General features: G+C 45.5%; 1 long non-coding RNA gene across 1 annotated transcript in view; it reads right to left on the minus strand.

Annotated features, from left to right (window-relative positions):
• Positions 1 to 6,174: 6,174 nt before the first annotated feature.
• The window catches only part of LOC105716353 (uncharacterized), a 38,329-nt gene continuing 22,627 nt past the window's right edge, over positions 6,175 to 21,876 (minus strand). Inside the window, exon 3 of the long non-coding RNA XR_001107264.2 lies at positions 6,175 to 7,142. This is a non-coding gene — a long non-coding RNA (uncharacterized LOC105716353). The remainder of the gene's footprint in view (positions 7,143 to 21,876) is intronic.

Consider the following 21,876-nt stretch of genomic DNA (forward strand, 5'->3'; position numbering starts at 1 on the left):
GAAAGAAACTAGTAGAAGCATCTCCATTTTTAACAGACTGGGAGCAACTATTTGCCTGAGCTGAAATTAACATCACTTCAGTAGAAATACAGTTTTAAAATCACAGTGAAATGCAAGAGCAAAGACAAGATTTTAAAAATATGCCTTCCCTATAGAAATTCAGATGCTAATGTATTGACAGATGGATAACCAAGGGCATCAGTTAGAGGCAAATTATTCAAAACCACCGCTGTGCAAGGGGCTGGCACATAAACTCAGCTTTTCACACCGGGAATTTGAACAATGAACAATTTTTGCAGACTATTATATTTTGGTGTCTTTAATTAACAGCTAATTAAATGCCAATTTCATTGCACATCTAATTTGTCAAATTTCTCAGAATTTCCCCAGATCTATATAGTTGCTTACACTGAATATAACTAAGCATCAATTCGGATATATACATATATATTCCTATGCTCTAGATATTTGACTACTTAAGATGGAAAGATAATTTTTTTTTTTTTTTTTGAGACAGGATTTCACTCTGTCTCCAAGGCTGGAGTGCAGTTGCATGATCTTGGCTGTCTGCAACCTCCACTTCCCTGGGTTCAAGCGATTGTCCTGCCTCAGCCTCCCAAGTAGCTGGGATTACAGGCGTGCACAACCGTGTCCAGCTAATTTTTGTATTTTTAGTAGAGATGGGGTTTCACCATGTTGGCCGGGCTGGTCTCGAACTCTGGACCTCAGGTGATTCATCCGCCTTGGCCTCCCAAAGTGCTGGGATTACAGGTGTGAACCATATGCCTGGCTAGAAAGATGATTTCAAAAAGGATCTTGTAAACCACAGTGTGTAAGTGAAGATATACATAGTTTATGAATACATGAATATATAAAGTCTGCAGAAAGGGTACCAGATATAAATACCAATCTTCCCGTGTGGCATAATCCCATTTCTACTGATGACAGGGCATATTATTTTTTAATCAAAGTAAAGAGGGGTGTGTATGTGTGTGGTCTAAAATTCCAGGGCAAGTGAATAACCTAATAGAACTTTTGATTGGTAATAAAAGGGACAGGGGCCTGGATCTGGTGGCTGACACCTGTAATCCTAAGATTTTGGGAGGCCAAGGTGGGAGGTTTTTTTGAACCCAGGAGTTTGAGACCAGCCTGGGCAACATGGTGGCACCCTGTCTCTACAACAAACTAAAAAATTTGGCCGGGCACGGTGGCTCATGCCTGTAATGCCAGCACTTTGGGAGGCCAAGTCGGGCAGATGACTTGAGGCCAGGAGTTCAAGACCAGCCTGGCCAACATGGTGAAACCATGTCTCTACCAAAAAATACAAAAATTAGCCAGGCATGGTAGCAGGCACCTGTAGTCCCAGCTACTCAGGGGACTGAGGCAGGAGAATCACTTGAACCTGGAAGGCAGAGGCTGCAGTGAACTGAGAATGCACTACTGCACTCCAGCCTGGGTGACAGAGTGACATCCTGTCTCAAAAAAATAAATGTAAAGCCGGGCACAGTGGCTCATGCCTATAATTCCAGCACTTTGGGAAGTTGAGATGGGCAGATCACGAGATCAGGAGTTCAAGACCAGCCTGACCAACATGGTGAAACCTTATCACTGGAAAAAATACAAAAATTAGCTGGGCATGGTGGCTTACACCTGTAATCCCAGTCACTCAGGAGGCTGAGGCAGGAGAATCGCTTGAACCCAGGAGGCAGAGGTTGCAGTGAGCCAAGGTTGTGCCACTGTACTCCAGCCTGGGCAATAGAGTGAGACTCCATCTCAAGAAATATAATAATAAAAAATTTTTTAAAAGTACAAATAAAAATAAAAATTAGCCAGCATGGTGGTATATGCCTCTAGTCCCAGCTGCTTCAGAGGCTGAGGTGGGAGGATCACTTGAGCCCAAGAGGCCAAGGCTGCAGTGAGTCATATTTGCACCACTGCACTCCAGTCTGGGCAACAGAGCAAGATCCTGTCTCAAAAATAAGTAGATAAAATAAAAGGCACAGGGGCATTCTGCTGTCCTATTGATGTACTATGTCCCAGGTCTTTCAGCTCACTTCCCACCATCCCGCCAATATACCTTTCACTTCTGCCACACCAATTACACTGCTTGCATTTCTTCTAACTTGAGATGTGTCTGATACCTTCCTCAAATGGTTCCCTCTGCTTGAAATGCAAGTGCTTGCCTCCCTCAGACCTGGCATGCTCCGAGACTTTCCTCAAATGGTGACTTCCCCAGTGCTATTCACCTGGTCTATTTACTGCACGTGTTTGAACTACAACTGGCTTCATACTGCCTGCCACTAAGAAGAAAGTTCTCCACAAAATGCTGGCTGAGGCCAGGTGCAATGGCTCACACCTGTAATCCCAGCACTTTGGGAGGCCAAGGCGGGCGGATCACAAGGTCAGGAGTTCGAGACCAGCCTGGTCAAAATGGTGAAACCCTGTCTCTACTAAAAATACAAACATTAGCCGGGTGCGGTGGCAGGTGCCTGTAATCCCATCTACTTGGGAGGCTGAGGCAGGAGAATCGCTTGCACCTGGGAGGCATTGCAGGCAAGCCAAGTTGCAGTTAGCCAAGATCATGCCACTGCACTCCAGCCTGGGCAACAGAGCAAGACTCCATCTCAAAAAAAAAAAAAAAAATGCTGGCTAAATAAATGAAATGTCTCAGAGAAAGCTATCATCACTGTCATAATCAATATATTAATGATAAGGGCAGGGGGAGGTGGTTCACGCCTGTAATCCCAGCCCTTTGGGAGGCCAAGGTGGCCAGATCACTTGAGTCTAAGAGTTCGAGATCTGACTGGGCAACGTGGCAAAACCCCTTCTCTACAAAAAATACAAAAATTAGCTTGCATGGTGGTGTGTGCCTGTGGTCCCAGCTACCAGGGAGGCTGAGGTGGGAGGATTGCTTGAGTTCGGAAGGCTCAAGCCGATTGTGCCACTGCACCCCCAGCCTGGGGAACAGAGTGAGACTCTGTCTCAAAAAAAAAAAATCTGTTGAAATAAACAGGTGCCAAGTTACTAAGCGATCCACATTTAAAGAACAATGATCATGTAGTGGCTCACACCTGTAATTCCAACACTTTGGGAGGCTGAGGTGGGCAGATCACCTGAAGTCAGGAGTTTAAGACCAGCCTGGCCAATATGGCGAAGCCCCATCTCTACTAAAAATATAAAAATTAGCCGGGCATGGTGGTGTGTGACTGTAGTCCCAGCTACCCTGAGGCAAGAGAATCGCTTGAACCCAGGAGGCAGAGGTTGCAGTAAGCCGAGATTGCACCACTGCACTCCAGCCTGGGTGACAAAACAAGACTCCATTTCAAAAAAAAGAACAATGCTAACAATATGAGGGGAAAAAAAGGCTATAGTCATTTGGAAATATTATGAGTGTCTGGATAGTTGGAGAACATTATAAGACAGCATGCAGGCTAGGCTTGGTAGCTCACACCTGTAATCCCAGAGCACTTTGGGAGGCTGAGGTGGGTAGATCATTTGAGGGCTGGCCAACATGGTGAAACCCCTGTCTCCACTAAAAATACAAAAATTAGCAGGGTGTGGTTGCAGATGCCTATAATCCCAGCTACTCAGGAGGGTGAGGCAGGAGAATTGCCAGAACCCAGGAGGCAGAGGTTTCAGTAAGTAAGCTGAGATCACACCACTGCACTCCAGCCTGGGCAACAGAGTAAGACTCCAGATTTTTTTTTAAAAAAAGTGTGCACAGACATTACAAGACTGCTTACTGTATCTGATGCAAAACCCTGTGATAGAGAAATTAGACAGGTTATGTAAAAACAAAAGGGAACACCCAGTTCTGGGGTTGAAGATTTATGTGGTCAGAGAAGGGGAAATTGTGCAAAGCACAATCCACTGAGCTTTGCACAGGAAAGATCTTATCAGGGGAGCCCCATGTTTAGTCAGGCAGTAACTCAGCCTTGCCTCAGTAATATTTTATGGATCTGTTTCCTCAAGGATAACAGCATGACACAAACGGATAACATAACCCTGCATGATCCAGGGCAGGCTAACAGAGTGAGGTGTTGGTGTTATCAGTCTGTTACGCTTTTTAAAAAGCACTTTAGAGTCTGCTTTGGTTATTTTATGTTTTTTGACAGGTTATTTCTTCAAAATGCCTATCGCCATTTTCAAATTCAGTAAAAGCTTGTTTTTTGTTTTTTTGTTTTTTGTTTTTTTGTTTTTTGAGACGGAGTCTTGCTCTGTCTCCCAGACTGGAGTGCAGTGGTGAGATCTCGGCTCACTGCAACCTCTGCCTCCCTGGTTCAAGCGATTCTCCTTCCTCAGCCTCCTGAGTAGCTGGGATTACAGGCATGTGCCACCACGCCTGGCTAATTTTTGTACTTTTAGTAGAGACGGGGTTTCACCATGCTGGTCAGGTTGGTCTCAAACTCCTGACCTCGTGATCCAACTGCCTCTGCCTCCCAAAGTGCTGGGATTACAGGCATGAGCTGCACCCAGCCAATAAGAGCATAGTAAAGATTGTGTCTTGCTTTTTTGAAGGAATGCAGCCAGCAGAAGTAACAAATGGGAGGTGGGAATTCAGAGGCATTGGTTGGGTCTGTGCTGGTCACTCTGCTGTTCATAATGCAACGATGCACTCAAGGCCTGTGTGTTACCAACGTATTTCCTACTTGTTAAGGCTGAGTCTTGAGAAGAGCCAGCTTTTCAAGTCAGCTGGCAGCTGGGCTTGTCAAACTGAGCAATCCTGTTCTGATTTAAACTCAATTGTAGGATGCATAGTCATCTTTGGTAGTTGGGAACTACTGTAAAGTTTTCAAGACTTAATTGGAATTGAAGTGGTTCCAGCCACTCTGCTCACTAGCAGCCTAAGAACCGGTGCCTGTCCCTGGAGGAGGAAGGCAGTAGGAGGTAAGGAAACACATGTCCCTTCCGGCTTCCTCGGAGAGTGAGTAAGCAACAGGCTGTCCACGGGCTGTCCGAGGGGCTCTGACAATGTGAAGACCCTGCCTTAGCCATTTGGAGGAGATGGCAACATCCTCCCGACCTCAAACACAAAGGGTAGCCTCTTCCTCTGCAGAGGTAATCCAGTAGTCCCCATCCTACAGATGGCTTGGCAGGAACCGCACACCATGGATCTCTCCACAGCTCTTCTTCCCATCTTCATAGAAATGACAGTTTACTGTAAAAGCGCAAGAAAGTCCATATATTCTCTAACATGATGAGATTTGGCCAACAAAATAATTTTTTAAATGTCTCAAATTTATAAGAACAGTAGAAGACCGAATGCCAAAAATGCTCCTGCACATGGCAAAAATGGAAGGATCTTTGTTTGTTTTTTCTCTCTTAAGGGTACTTTTAAAGAATAAGGAGCATCAGATTCTGCAAATCCATGTAAATACCTACACAAGTATCCTTTCATCTATATGACCTGCTAGAGGCATTTGGGTATTGTAAAGAACCTCACAACATAGAGATGGTCATTGACATGACATGCCAACCAAGACATCCTGCAGTGATTACCCATCTTACTCTTCCTGGGCAGCTTTGTATGGTGATGAGAGACAGATTTTGGATTCCAAAAGGCAGATGATTAAATCCTTGCTATCTGGATTATTCACTCAGTTGGGCACAGTTCACTTCATCTGACTTTGGGATAAATACCTCTCAGAGCATGTAAAATAGAAATAATAATATTTTTATTTTCATTTATTTATTTATTTTGTAGAGATGGGGTTTCACCATGTTGGCCAGGCTGGTCTTGAACTTCTGACCTCAGGTGATCTACCTGCCTTGGCCTCCCAAAGTGCTGGGATTAGGGGCATGAGCCACCACGCCTGGCTTATTTGTTTATTTTGAGATGACGTCTCACTGTGTCACCCAGGCTGGAGTGCAGTGGTGAGATCTTGGCTCATGGCAACCTACGCTTTCTGGGTTCAAGCAATTCTCCTGCCTCAGCCTCCTGAGTAGCTGGGACCACAGGCATGCACCACTATGCCTGCCTAATTTTTGTATTTTTCAGTAGAGATGGGGTTTCACCATGTTGGCCAGGCTTGTCTCAAATTCCTTACCTCAAGTGATCCGCCTGCCTCGGCCTCCCAAAGTGTTGGGATTACTGGTGTGAGCCACTGCACTTGGCCCAGAAATAATATTATCTCTTGAAAGCTTTAATAGGTTTAAATTATGTGACCACTTTCATCCCATTTTCCAGTTTTATTTCATTTATTAGTTTATTTACGTTGAGACGGATTCTCGCTCTTGTCGCCTAGGCTGGAGTACTGTGGCCCAATCTCAGCTCACTGCAACATCTGCCTCCCAGGTTCAAGCAATTCTCCTGCTTAGCCTCCTGAGTAGCTGAGATTACAGGTGCACACCACCACACCAGGCTAATTTTTGTATTTTTAGTAGAGACAGGGTTTCATCACGTTGGTCAGGCTAGTCTCAAACTCCTGGCCTGTGATCCGCCTGCCTTGGCCTCCCAAAGTGCTGAAATCACAGATGTGAGCCACCACACCCGGCCTCCGGTTTTACTTTTTTCGTGGCATTTATTACTGTCTGAAATAACCTAAGTGCTTATTTATTTTCTGTCACTTCCTCCCCCTTCCCCAATGTAAGCTCCTTGACAGCAGGAACCTGGACTGCTGCCTTTGTTCCATGTTGTTCCCCATTAAGTAGGGCAGTTGCACGTTGTAACTGCTCGGTAAATATTTATGGAATGAATAAAGGTGAAGTGAATGCATTTGTAAAGCACATAATAGGGGCTCAGGGACTGTTGGGTATTTTCCCCCTGAAAGGTTTAGGTTTGCCTCTGCATTGGTTGTAGCAGTGTGGTGTGGATCTGGACTGCAACACTGCACAGGCCGTGGAATTCAACAGCTTCCTGTTTGTTCAGGCCTGGAAGACCTTTTCGAGATTCTTCAACATCTTACAAAGACGGCTTTCTGAGCTATTATCATCTGCATGGCCTGGATAAGAATTCAGCTTTAGGTTCAAGGTCATCTGTTGGTCAATTGGCTTTCTCATTGTGGGTCCATTCCTGAAGCTGTTTTGCCCTCTTGTGTCATTCTGGCTGTCCCGGATGAAATTCTCCAGTTGTGGTGATGGTCATTCAATAGGTGGCACTCTCTCCCAGAACACTGTCATTCTGCACAGCCCAGATGTCATACCTGATAAATCATTAGAGTATAGTTAGATGAATAGCAGAGCAACAGCTACAACAAAGTCATGCTGATTGTTTTTGTAACATTTCTTTCCCTCCCATACGCTGCATCCCGCTGCCCACTCTCATTTTCTTCCCATTTTAGAATTTAACCAGTGTTCCACTACCTTGAACTTACAGAAGACACATTGACACTTTTCCTAAGATGAATGAGGAACAGAAGGGAGACATTTATTCACATTTCTGTGCTTGAAGTCAATTTTGATGATTTCTTCATTCATTCACTTACATATTTATTTGCCAAACTTTTACTGTGGCCAGCATATATCTTTTTTTTTTTTTTGTCATTTAGTTTGCTTATTGAAATGATAGTTGCACATGATCTGGAGGTACATGTGATATTTTAATGTATATAATACACATGTATATAGTGTGTGAAGATCAAATTAGAGTAATTGGGACACCCATCACCTCAAACATTTCTCTTTTCTTCCAATACATCTCTCAGTGGTAAGAACAGACTTGGTTTGGGGAAGGGTAAACTTAGAAATGGGAACCAAGGTTTGAAGCTTGAATCTGCTACTCATTGACTTTGGCAAATTTCCTTTTTTTTTTTTTTTTGAGATGGAGCTTTGCTCTTGTTACCCAGCCTGGAGTGCAATGGCAGGATCTTGGTTCACCGCAACCTCCACCTCCTGGGTTCAAGCAATTCTCCTGTCTCAGCCTCCCGAGCAGCTGGGACCACAGGCGCGTGCCACCATGCCCAGCCAATTTTTGTATTTTTAGTAGAGACGGGGTTTCACCACGTTGACCAGGATGGTCTCGATCTCTTGATCTCGTGATCCACCTGCCTTGGCCTCCCAAAGTGCTGGGATTATAGGCGTGAACCACCATGCCCAGCCTTCTTTTTTGTTTTTTTTTAAGACAAAGTTTCACTCTTGTTGTCCAGGCTGGAGTGCAGTGGAGAGATCTCATCTCACTGCAACCTCCGTTTTCTGGGTTCAAGTGATTCTCCTGCCTCAGCCTCCTGAGTAGCTGGGATTACAGGCATGCGCCACCATGCCCAGCTAATTTTGTATTTTTAGTAGAGATGGGGATTCTTCATGTTGGTCAGGCTGGTCTCGAACTCCTGACCTCAGGTGATCCACCCGCCTGAGCCTCCCAAACTGCTGGGATTACAGGCGTGAGCCACTGCGTCCAGCAACTTTGGCAAATTTCTTAACCTCTCAGAGCCACAATTCCTAATCTGTAGAAAGGGATTGATAATAGTGCTTATTGCTGACTCTACAGGAATACATAAATAATAAACAAAGATAATAGTACTTATAGGATTGTTTCAAGGATTAAATGAATTATTATTTATAACATACAGTAATATTAAATTATGATTTACTTAATACTAGCTATCTAATACATCGCTAATGACTTGCTTTTCAAATGGACATAGCAGTATTTTTTCATATTGGATATAAATATATTGCATATTTCCCCCATTTTAACATCTCTGAAATCAGAATGGGATGTCATAATTTGGCAACATTTTTTTCTCTCCATGATATACAAAATAGTCTTTCTTTTTATTTTATTTTATTTAATTAATTTATTTTTTTAAGACAGGGTTTCACCATGTTGGTCAGGCTGATCTTGAACTCCCGACCTCAGGTAATCCGCCCGCCTTGGCCTCCAAAGTGCTTGGATTACAGGTGTGAGCCACCACGCCTGGCCACAAAATAGTCTTTCATCTTAAAACTGATGGCATATTGGGTTCCAGGTGTGCTCAAATTTTGCTAATTTATAGTGAGGGAGGCCAGGCATGGTGCTGTACAGGAAGCCTGTAATCCCAGCACTTTGGGAGGCCGAAGCAGGTGGATCATGAGGTAAGGAGTTCAAGACCAGCCTAGCCAATATGGTGAAACCCCATCTCTACTAAAACTACAAAAAAAATCCACCAGGTGCAGTAGCAGGCACCTGTAATCCCAGCTACTTGGGAGGCTGAGGCAGGAGAATTGCTTGAACCCAGGAGGGGAAGGTTACAGTGAGCTGATATTGTGCCACTGCACTCCAGCCTGGGTGACGGAGTGAGACTCCATCTCAAAAAAAAAAAAAAAAGAGAGAGAGAGAATCATTTGCACCTGAACAGATCATTTGCACCTGAGCAGATCACCGTCTGGACTGGAATAAAGGGAAAAAGGGCCCCCCAGAGGATCTGAGTAGAGCTTGGAGGCCTCAGGAAAGTGGATTTCAATCTATCTTCATTCCCATCGCCTTTGGAAATGGCACAACACACTCTCATCAGTGACAGCTCCATCAGTGAGGAGGTGCCGGGAAGGAAAGAGCCTTCCAGAATGAAGCTTGGTTAATCCTGTGATTGTGTTCTGGAAAAGGCTGGGCTTACACTGAGAACTGGATGGCCTTTCAGGAAAGAGTCTTCTCAAGCCTGGGGTTGAGAGTCACAAGTAGAGGGGCTGGGCCTGGTACCCAACAAAGCGGGCCAAAATCACTGCCTCGATAAGGTCTCTGAACAAACAGCATCCTCAGGCTCCATACTGTCATTAGCTCACAGTGAGTCCTGTATGGAATGTCACATGTCAGTATTTGTGTGTGTATGTGTGTGTTTCTGTCTTATTTTTGTTTTGAAACAGGGTCTTGATCTGTCACCCAGGCTGGAGTGCAGTGACATGATCACCGCCCACTGCAGCCTCAGACTCCTAAGCTCAAGAGATCCTCCCACCTCAACCTCCCAAGCAGTTGGAACTACCGGTGCACACCACCATGCCCAGTTAATTTTTAAATATTTTGTGGAGATGGCCTCTCACTGTGTTGCCCAGGCTGGTTTTGAACTCCTGGGCTCAAGAGATCCTCCCACCTTGGCCCCCCAAAGTGCTGGAATTATAGGCCTGAGCCGCCATGCCCACCCCTGTGTGTATGTTTACGTCTTCACCTTAGACTTTTTCTTCTGTGTAATATATCCAGCCTAAACCCACTCCCCTGAAGTTCCACTGAAATTCCCCTTCAATAGGCAACTGTACTTTAAGATGTTCCAAGTGCTAACAAGACTCTTCAAGACACCCAGATGATCCATATTCTTTGGCCTTCAGGACTCCCAAGATGCCCCACGTTTGTTGGGGATACTTCTAACACCCTCCTTCTGTCCATTGAAGCACCCCCTCCTAGACTATTCCATTTATCTTTCTTTTTTTTTTGAAACAGAATCTCACTCTGTTGTCAGCCTGGAGTGCAGTAGCGCAATCTCAGCTCACTGCAACCTCCACCTCCCAGGTTCAATCGATTCTCCTGCCTCAGCCTCCCAAGTAGCTGGTACTACAAGCATGTACCACCACGCCCAGCTAATTTTTGTATTTTTAGTAGAAACAGGGTTTCACCATGTTGGCCAGGATGGTCTCAATCTCCTGATCTTGTGATCCTCCCTCCTCGGCCTCCCAAAGTGCCGGGATTACAGGCGTGAGCCGCCATGCCCTGCCATACTACATGTATCTTGAAATATTCTCCCAGCCTTCGGCCCACCCAGAATTTGTTAATTACCCCTCATCATCCTTTAATTATTTATTGGTTGAGTGCTTCTTGTGTTCCTCTGTATATTCCTGGCAGGCAAAGATGAATAAAACCAATCCCTGTCCTGGGAATGTAGTCATATTCTTCCAGTTTTCCTGAGACTTTCACACATGTTGTCTGATCTAAGCCTTTAACTGGCCTTTGAGATGGGCATCTCGCCTCATGCTTTACAGATGAAGAAACTGAGCGGAAGAGGGCTAAATGACTTTCTCTAGGGAAATGGCAACGCCAGGCTATTGTTAGGTTGTCTACATGGTGACTGCTGTCATAGCCTGCCCTCCAGCTGCTCAGCGTGGCTCACGTACTCTCAGCCTCAGAAGCTTCACTTAAATATCAAGTGAAGAGCTGATGTCCTGTGGCAGCCTTGAAGAATCTCTGAGACCCTCACCTGCATCTACCAGAGAAGCACTCACCAGCAGTTACGAGCTTGCTTCATTTTCCCCCACTTCTTTTTGTTTTTTTGCCTTAGCTGTGGGCAGTTGGGTTTGGGAGAGCCAGTCCGTCAATAAATACCTGCTGAGCAGCAGGCACTGGGCTAGGCTCTGGGAAGTCACCTCGAACTCACCTTCAGATAGGAGGGAGGATATTAACACCAAAAATTCTTTGAACAAGAAATTCTAATACAGACCCTTTGGAATGTGTTCATGTTTTTAACAGAGAGACCCAGTGGGCAGTAGTGTTTGTATTTGCTTTTCTATTTTGAATTGTTCTATTTTTACAGTTAGGCTTCTGCCGGAGCCCAAGGTCCTTGTGGAAACCCCTTTGGAGCTTGGGCCCGAGGCCACAGCTGAAGGGCTCTGAGGCGCAGGCCCCTAGGAACCTCAGACAAACACCCCCCACACTGTGGTGCTTTCCTCACCCCCAGGTGTCCGATGAGTCACTGGCCACCCCACCCTCCCTCCAAGGGGCAGGGCAGGCTGCTCTTTAAAGTAGCTATTGTCTGCACTGGCAAAAATAGCCAGTGCTGAAAGCCCCAAAGAGGTTTGGTTCTTATAGAGCTGATTTTAAGCAGAAAAACAACGGTTCTGATCAGGAAATATATGATCCTTACTTAGTTTTCAAATCTCTCTTTTTTTTTTTTTTTTTTGAGATGGAGTTTTGCTCTTTTTGTGTAGGCTGGAGTGCAGTGGTGCAATTTTGGCTCACTGCAGCCTCCACCTCCTGGGTTCAAGCGATTCTCCTGTCTCAGCCTCCCAAGTAGCTGGGATTAGAGGCATGTGCCACCATGCCCGGCTAATTTTTTGTATTTTTGGTAGAGATGGGGTTTCTCCATGTTGGTCAAACTGGTCTCGAGCTCCCAACCCCAGGTGATCCGCCGCCTCAGCCTCCCAAAGTGCTGGGATTACAGGTATGAGCCGCTGCACCTGGCTGTTTACAAATCTTTAGAGGAAGGAAGGTGCAGATACCACACACGATTGTATCTTACATTTGGGGTGACACTCCCATTTTTCAGGCTGGAATGAGTGGGTATCATTTACTCCGTAGACCTGCCTGCCCCAAAAAGAGTGGGTTCTCCACTCCTTCCCTTCTTCTTCCTTACTCTTTGTGTCCTACTGTTTATGTCTAGTAATCACTAGGCAAGTAATCTTGGGAAAGTGTTTTAACTACATGGACTTGCTTTCCCGTCCATAAAGCGCAGAGAATAATAACACTGCCCAACTCAAATGGCTGTGCTGAGCGTGGAATTCACCTCTTTCCAAATGGTGAGATTCCAAACAAAAGTTAATTGTCTTCACTCTACTTATTTATTCTTTTATGGCAGCATCGTTTGCTTCCACAGTCTCCCCAAGCATTGTGTTTGGAAGCAGAGTGCCTGGCCCCGGGTAGGGCTTTGTGCCTGAAGACCGTGACTCCTAGTGGGGTCAAAGCATTAAACTAACACCTTGGTGGTGCAGGGATTTAGCCTCATCTCCAGTGAAGAAACCCTAGATGGGAGTGGAGGGAAGAAGTGTCCTCCATAGAGGGGAAGAATCAGGGTAGGGGAGAAGCTCCCCTTTCAGATGCTTTCCCTTCTCCACGCCCCCACCCCATAGTGTTCCCTCATTCTCAACCACCCCCACACTTGTCCCCACCCTACCCTGGCTCCCTATTCTCTGATCACAAGCCGTCAACCCTCAAGATAACATACCGTTGAGATGAAAATGATTGATATGGCTAGGAGCTGTAAAATGAGAGCACTAGATTCAACTCTGGAGAGCACGCGTAGGGTGACACTTTAATTTTACAGAGAGGCAGGAGGGGCTCATGCCTTATTTCTGCCAGTGTTTTACATTTTTAAAACACAGGGAAGCATTCGATGTGAAGGTGTAATCAGAGTTTGGGATTTGGGAGTTCTAGGCTGAAAGAGTGGGTGGGGCGTAGGGTCCCACGCCCTCCCTTCTCTCCATCTCGCCACCGGAGCTGAGATCTTATCTACCCAGGAGACTCTATGGAAATGGAATTCTTCAGGGCTTTTATCTCTCTCCTTCTACCTCCCTTTAAAACATACAGCATTGCTTTCATGTTTGAACAATAAGATAATTCAGTTAAAATAGAGCTACAATTCTTCTCTCACTCAACTGCCCCATAAAAAGCAACTAAAATATCCAAGACTTTGTTCAGATATAATCTGTCTTTGGAGCCTTCCTCGCCTGTTTCCTGACAGACAATGGTCATAGCTCCTGTATCTGCTTCCATTCCATACTTCTAGACTTGGGCCCACAGCCTCTTGGCATAGGAAGCTCATTGCATGTACCTGGCGCATCCTGGACTCTCAAGACTGTAGATTGAGTGGATGAAGAGGTGGATCAGTAACAATTAGCAATCCTGAGTTTAACCTTGAGACGCTGCATATGGAAAGCTCTTTTCTTGAGACAGAGTCTCAAAATGTGGAGATGATGTTTTTCTTCCATAGCAGAGTGAGGAAACATTTATGTTGCCTACTTTAGTTTCTAAAGAGCTTTCCAGGTTGGGTGCAGTGACTCCTGCCTGTAATCCCAGCACTTTGGGAGGTTGGTATGGGCCCAGGCTGGAATGCAGTGGCACGATCTCGGCTCACTGCAACTTCCGCCTCCTGGGTTCAAGTGATTCCTGCCTCAGCCTCCTGAGTAGCTGGGACTACAGGTATGTGCCACCATGCCCAGCTAATTTTGCATTTTTAGTACAGATGGGGTTTCACCATGTTGGCCAGGCTGGTCTTGAACTCCTGACCTCAAGTGATCTGCCTGCCGCAGCCTCCCAAAATGCTGGGATTACAGGTATGAGCCACTGCGCCCAGCCTGGAAAGCTGTTTAGAAACTAAAGTAGGCAACATAGATGTTTCTTCACCCTGATATGGAAGAAAAACACCTATCTCCAAGTACCAGAAGCACAAAGATTTCCCTCTCAAAGATCCAGGTAGTTCACTCGACATATATTTCAGGCTGCCTTTGAGGTACAGGAATACATTCTCCCTTTTAAAAAAAGCTGCCTTCGGCTGGGCATTCTGTAATCTAAGCATTTTGGAGGCCAAGGCGGGCGGATCACCTGAGGTTGGCAGTTCAAGACCAGCCTGACCAACATTGTGAAACCCCGTTTAAAAAAAAAAAAAGCTGCCTTCTTTGGCTAGGTGCTGCCACTCACGCCTATAATCCCAGCACTTTGGGAGGCCAAGGCGGGTGGATCACCTGAGGTCAGGAGTTCGAGACCAGCCGGTCCAACATGGTGAAATCCTGTCTCTACTAAAAATACAGAATTAGGCCAGGTGTGGTGTCTCACAACTGTAATCCCAGCACTTTGGGAGGCCAAGGTGGGCAGATCACCTGAGGTCAGGAGTTTGAGACCAGCCTGGCCAACTTGGTGAAATCCCGTCTCTACTAAAAATACAAAAATTAGCCAGGCGTGGTAGCGCATGCCTGTAAAATCCCAGCTACTTGAGAGGCTGAGAGAAGAGAATTGCTTGAACCTTAGAGGTGGAGGTTGCATTGAGCCAAGATCTTGCTGCTGCACTCCAGCCCGGGCAACAAGAGCAAAACTCCGTCTAAAAAAAAAAAAGGAAAAAGAAAAGAAAGGTGACTTCTTGAAGGCCTTCTCTTCCCTTGTTTTTAGTCACTCTCAGAACATCTTCTCTTCCAGTTCTCCTGTACCTGAGTGATGAATACAGTACCTCATTTATTAGCCTAGAGACCAGTAGAAAACTATATTCTCCATCTTTTCAAAAAGACTGGGGAAACTAGTCCTTTTTTGTCCTGCATCTGACCTGGCATCTGAGGTTTGCCTACTGTTTGGGAGAGAAGCACAGGGACACCGAGGAGGCAGAGGCGAGAATGGCTAAGCCCCTGGCTCTGCTTCACAGTGGCCTCTGGCCCCAGGTGCTGCTGGCCCTGCCACCCCTCCAGAGTCACTCCTCTCTCGACCCTGCACCGTCCCCCAGCAGTCTGCAAACCAATGTAGTTAAGAGTGCCCAAAGTGGAAAGAAAGCAGCCAAATGCCAAAATCATCCCTTTTCCTAGCACTATTTGGTTCAGGTGAGGTCAAGTGGAGCAAGTAGTCGGTTGTGAGGCAAGATTTAGGGAGCAGAGGAAGGCTCAGTCTCAAAAATAAATTCCACGTGAATGCCTGAACTGTTGGTGACTAATTCATCCCTTTATTCACTAAACAAATATTTATCCAGTATGCCTCAGACAACCCCTCCCCCAACTAAGTCGAAATGGTGTCTCTCCTCAAGTCAATCACGATGCAGCAGAAAATTCTAATTTAAATGTAATTCCCCCGATGCCAGGTGAGGCTCCTGGAATCACAGGAAGAGCTCTGTTTTGGAGCCTGGTTTGTTGACCTTCAAGTCCAGCCTTCCAAATCCAGCCGATGACCTGAGACAACTGACTTGTTACAACCTGTTTTTCCTTATGTCTAAAAGCTGTGGTGACAGTCATAGCTTACCCTTAGTTGCAAGAGTTCTACAAACACATGTGACTCAGGAGATACCGAGAGCTTCTAGTAAGAAGTCAACAAAGTATTATGGGAGCACAAAGGTAGTAACAATTACCTCTCCTTCCGGGCACTGAGAAAGGCTTCTAGAGAAGGTGGCATCTGAAATAGATGTTGAGTGACACATAGGAATTGGCCAGGTGGAAAAGATGGGAGGTAAATATCAGGCAAAGGGAACAGTATATGCAAACTACTGAAAAGAGAAACAGCATTTTTTTTTAGACAGGGTCTCACTCTGTTGTCCTGTCTCAAAACGCTGGAGTACAGTGGCACAATCATGGCTCACTGCAACCTTGACCTCCCTGGGCTCAGGTAATCCTCCCACCTCAGCCTCCCAAGTAGCTGGGACTACAGGCACACGCCACCATGCCCAGCTAATTTTTGTATTTCTTGTAGAGACAGGGTTTCGCATAATATATTCTTAGAACTTGAGAGATTCAGTCTTGAAATGACAAGAAATGTTGAAGGGTCAGGGGAATGCATCACCTTGCTGTCCCTGTTCCCTATGTAGCCTCACAGCTCACTCCCCCACTCCTTCACTTGAAAAGGACACCTTCGCATGGAATCCTCCCCTGACCTTCTCATGTCCAATTGCTACAGGCTCTTACCCTGAACTTCTGGTCCTCTAGGAAGGATCTTTCTTCCTTCCTTCTTTCCTCCCTCCCTTCCTTCCTTCCTTCCTTCCTTCCTCCCTCTCTCTCTTTTCTTTCTTTCTTTCCTTCTTTCTTTCTCTCTTTCTCTTTCTTTTTTGCCCAAAGTACTTACTGTATAATATCAATTTCATAGAAATGTATTTATTTTGTTGGCAGTCCTCAGCACCCTCATCTTCCTTCCCCCCGCCCCCATACATAGATGGAAAACAGTTTTCAGAGGAGAGGAATTTTTGTCTGTTTTCTTTACTGACATATTCCCAATGACTCACACCCTGCCTGGCACAGAACAAAACAAGAAGTCATTTAATTCATTCAACACATATTTGGTGCCTACTAAGCACTGGCTTGCCACTGGGGCTCCGATGTTGGACAAGACAGGGTCTTGAAGTGTTAGGTCCTCCTGAGGGGTCCCTGGCCATTCTGTAAAGACTTTAGAAGACTCCTCCCACAGGAGTTTTAGCTGTTTCTTTAGTCTTTCCTTGCCCACTCCCTAAATATTTGCAAAATGTAAATGCTTAAAAAAAAAAAAAAAACTAAAAAAACCCTAAATCCTTATGGGGTTAAGCCCACTTCCAGTAAGTCTCTTCCCTTTGTGGGTTTCATGTGTGTCTGGTGCTGGGGGAGGTGACTTTGGGAGTCCCATGAGACTGCCAGGTGCCTGGGGGAGAAGATGTTGAAAGGACAGGGTGGGGGTTCAGGAATGGAGGCGCCCAGAGACAAGTAGCCTCTTTCACAACCAGGCCTGGGGCTGTTCCTGTGATTGGGTGTCTTGGCCAAGAATGTCCCCAGAATTCCAAGTCATTTTTAGATGCAGCTTTCTTCTCCTGCGTTCAACAGCCTTCACTAAAGTAGGTTTAAGGGCTGAGGGAGAAGGGGGTTTTCGTGGACAGCTGTGCTCTGGCTTGTGATAAGGGGGAAGAGGTTCAAATCTTTCTTTGATGTTTTTTATTTTTGTTTTATGAAATATCACAAAATGCATAAAAGAATAATTAACAGCATAACAACTCATTTGCCAGTTAAATATCCATTTTCTTAGTTTTTGAAAACAAATGCTGGCTGGGTGTGGTGGCTCATGCCTGTAGTCCCAGCACTTTGGGAGGCTGAGGTGAGCAGATTGCATGAGCTTAGGAGTTTGAGACTGGCCTGGATAACAGGGTGAAACCCCGTCTCTACAAAAATACAAAAATTAGCTGGGTCCAGTGGCGCATGCCTGTAGCCCCAGCTACTCGGGAGGCTACAGCAGGAGACAGAGGCTGAAGCAGGAGAATCACTTGAACCCGGGAGGCAGAGGTTGCAGTGAGCCGAGATGGCGCCATTGCATTCCAGCAACACTCTGTCTCAAAAAAATTAATTAATTAATTAATTAATAATAAAAAAAAGTATTAAGCGCTGGGCGAGGTGGCTCAGGCCCATAATCCCAGCACTTTGAGAGGCTGAGGCAGGTGGATCACCTGAGGTCAGGAGTTCAAGACCAGCCTGTCTAACATGGTGAAATCCTGTCTCTACTAAAAATACAAAGTTAGGCGGATGCAGTTCTCCTGTCTCACACCTTTAATCCCAGCACTTTGAGATTTGCCTGTAATCCCAACACTTTGGAAGGCTGAGACGGGAGGATTGCCTGAAGCCAGGAGTTTGAGACCAGCCTGGGCAATATGTTGAGACCCTGTCTCTACAAAAATGAACAAATTTATATATATTATACATATGTTATTCAGGCTTGTCTCGAAGTCCTGGACTCAAGTGAACCTCCTGCTTTAGCCGCCAGAATAGCTGGGATTAAGGGCATGCCTCCATGCTCGGCTATGTAAGAGATCGAAGAAAGCACGGGAGCGGAGCCAGGCCCTAGCCTCGGAGGCTCAGATGTCTGCCTCCCTGCAAGGGTGCACCCTCAGTTTAGACATTGCCACCCTTTGGCATCTCCAGATAGTGGAGTCCCCAGGATGATTCCCACAGGTAGCAGTTGTGCTTCCAGGTAATTGCATCCTATTCTTTTGCTTCTTTGCATTACTCACCAAATCATATCCATAACATTTTTTAAAAATTTCTTTTTAGAGACAGGATCTAGCTCTGTTGCCCAGGCTGGAGTGAAGTGGGGTGATCACAGCTTACTGCAGTCTTGAACTCCTGTGCTCAAGCAATCCTCCCGCCTTGGCCTCCAGAGTAGCTAGGACTACAGGTGCATACCACCATGCCCAGCTAATTAAAACAATTTTTTTTTTTTTGTAGATACAGGGTCTCATTATGTTCCTCTGGCTGGTCTCGAAATCCTGGCCTCAAGTGATCCTCCTGCCTCGGTTTACCAAAGGGCTGGGATTATAGCAATGTCACCATGCCCAGCCCTGATCATACCTTTACTAATGAACCCAATTCTCAACTACCTGTCATGGCAGGAACATAGTATGATAAATTTAGCCAATGGTCTCCTCCTGGTACACCCAAATTTACTGAACCCTACTGTGGAAAACATATGTTAGACTCCATAAGAACATACACAATATAGTCAGGCATGGTGGCTCACACCTGTAATCCCAGATCTTAGGGAGGAAGAGGCAGGAGGATAGCTTGAGCCCAGGAGTTCAAGACCTGTCTGAGCAATATAGAGAGACCCTGTTCTCCACAAAAAGGAAAAAATAAATAAATAAAATAAAATAAGCATAAGAACATACACAATATAAATAATAGCTGCTATTATCAAAAAGTACTACCATCAACTAATATTTACTAAATCTCTAAAAAGTTTTCTTGTAGACCAAATTTTACACACATAATTGACCCCAATGCTCCCTTTGCCCCTCCTTCTAGGAACTTTTTTTCTTTTTTATTATTATTATTCTTTTAATTTATTTGGAGAGACAGGGTCTCACTATGTTGCCCAGGCTGGACTTGAACTCCTGCGCTCAAGTAATCCTCCCACCTCAGCCTGCCAAAGTGCTGGGATTACAGGTGTGAGTTACTGAGTACAACTTTCTTTTTTTGAAATGTCTTTTTTTTTTCTGAAAAGAATGCTATTTTTCATTTTCCTTTATATATTTAATAAATGTGTTAGGTGGTTTCTTGTCCAAAATGATTGTTTTTTTGTTTTTTTTTGAGACAGAGTTTCACTCTTGTTGCTTAGGCTAGAGTGCAATGGCTTGATCTCGGTTCACTGTAACCTCCACCTCCTGGGTTCAAGCAATTCTCCTGCCTCAGCCTCCTGAGTAGCTGGGACTGCAGGCGTGCACCACCATGCCCAGCTAATTTTTGTATTTTTAGTAGAGACAGGGTTTCACCATGTTGACCAGGACGGTCTCGATCTCTTGACCTCGTGATCCACCCGCCTCAACCTCCCAAAGTGCTGGGATTATAGGCGTGAGCCACCTCACCCAGCCCCAAAATGATTGTATTATGATAAAAAGAAGAGAGCATTTATGTAGACTCAGGGATCTTGACTTCTGGGGTCCTCGATGTTGCTTATCAGCTGAGTGACCTTCAGCAAGTGATTTAAACTCTCAGAGCCTCTTTACAAATCTGTAAAGGGCACATAATTGTATCCACATTGAGTTGTTGTGGAAATCAAATGAGATAACAAAATGCTTTGAAAATTCTAACCTTGGCCAGGCACAGTGACTCACACTTGTAATCCCAACAACTTTGAAGGTCAAAATGAGAGGATCGTTTGAGCCCAGGAGTTCGATACCAGCCTAGGCAACATAGTAAGACTCTATCTCAAAAAAGAGAAAAAATACTAATCTTTTTGAGAGCTATAAAAGAAAGAACTTGAGGTTGTAGGTGGTGGCTCACACCTCTAGTCCCAGCACTTTGAGAGGCCCAAGTGGGCAGATTGCTTGAGCACAGGAGTTTGAGAGGAGCTTGGGCAACATGGTGAAACCATGTCTCTACAAAAAATACAAAAAAAAAAAAATTAGCCAGGCATGATGGCACTCACCTGTAGTCCCAGCTACTCAAGAGGCTAAGGTAGGAGGATCACTTGAGCCTGGGAAGCCGAGGCTGCATCAGCCAAGGTCACACTACTGTACTAGCCTGGTGACAGTGAAACCCTGTAAGAAAGGGGCCAGGCATGCTGGCTCATGCCTGTAATCTCAACACTTTGGAAGCCTGAGCCAGGCAGCGTGCTTGAGCCTAAGAAGGAGTTCAAGACCATCCTGGACAACACAGTGAGACCACCTCTCAAGAAAAATAATAATAATAATTGGCTGGGTGTGGGGCTCACGCCTGTAATCCAGCACTTTGGGAGTCCAAGGCGGGCAGATCACCTGAGGTCATGAGTTCAAGACAAGCCTGACCAACATGGAGAAACCCCGTCTCTACTAAAAATACAAAATTAACCAGGCATGGTGGCACATGCCTGTAATCCCAGCTACTCAGGAGACTGAGGTCGGAGAATCTCTTCAATCCGGGAGGTGGAGGTTACAGTGAGCTGAGATCATGCCATTGCACTCCAGCCTGGGCAACAAGAGAGAAACTCCATCTCAAAAAATTGATAATAGTAATAGTAAAATAATTTAAAAATTTAAAAAAGAGGCTGGGCGCAGTGGCTCACGCCTGTAATCTCAGCACTTTGGGAGGCCCAGGTGGGTGGATCACCTGAGATCAGAAGTTCAAGACCATCCTGGCCAACATGGTAAAATCCCATCTCTACTGAAAATACAAAAATTGGCCAGGCATAGTGGCGGGCGCCTGTAATCCCAGCTACTCGTGAGACTGAGGCAGAGAGAATTGCTTGAACCCAGGAGGTGGAGGTTGCAGTGAGCCAAGATCATGCCACTCCACTCTAGCCTGGGCAACAGAGCAAGACTCTGTCTCAATAAATAAATAAATAAAGAGAGAGAGGGAAAAAAAACCTTGAACTTTATAGAGTCAAAAGGTCCAGATTCCTGGCTTCACTGTGCATGTGACAAAAAGTCAGCGATGACAAAGCTGTGTGGAGGGGCCGGAGGTTGGAGAGGCTAACACAGCTAAGAGGGCCCAGATCCTGACCCCAGGCCGGGCCTTGTGTTCATTCACATTCTTTCTTTGGCAAAATCACAAGTTAATACAAGCCTTGAATAATCAAACCAAAATTATCAAACCGTCATATTTCAGAGATTTACACAGAGGAGGCCCTGATTGGCAGGAAGAGAGCATTCTTGAAGACAGATATGATAATTCAGTTGTCTTATTCATTCATCCCTCAACCAACTTTCACTGACTGCAGTGTAAGCTGCTAGGCATTATTTCCGGTGCTAGGGATATAAAAACAAGAGGGTTAATGGTGCTTCTAAAAATGTTTCCTGGTGGGGAGGAGACTTGAGGTTAGGGACATGGTTGGCAAATCCTGGCTGAAGGGTGGAGGAATCTTGTCCTGGGGAGGGCTGATATCAGGAAAAAGGAAAGGGGAGGCCCTCAAGCATCCCTCAAAAAAGGCCCAGTTTCTGTCATTAAGAGTGTTATCTAGGCCAGGTGCAGTGGCGGTGGCTCATGCCTGTAATCCTAGCACTTTGGGAAGCCGAGGCGGGTGGATCACAAGGTCAGAGGTTAGAGGCCAGCCTGGCCAACATGATGAAACCCCATCTCTACTAAAATCCAAAAAAA

This window comes from Aotus nancymaae, unplaced genomic scaffold (genome assembly GCF_030222135.1).
Source record: "Aotus nancymaae isolate 86718 unplaced genomic scaffold, 86718_ANA_hifiasm-v0.15.2.pri h1tg000036l, whole genome shotgun sequence".
In the NCBI taxonomy this organism is placed as follows: domain Eukaryota; kingdom Metazoa; phylum Chordata; class Mammalia; order Primates; family Aotidae; genus Aotus; species Aotus nancymaae.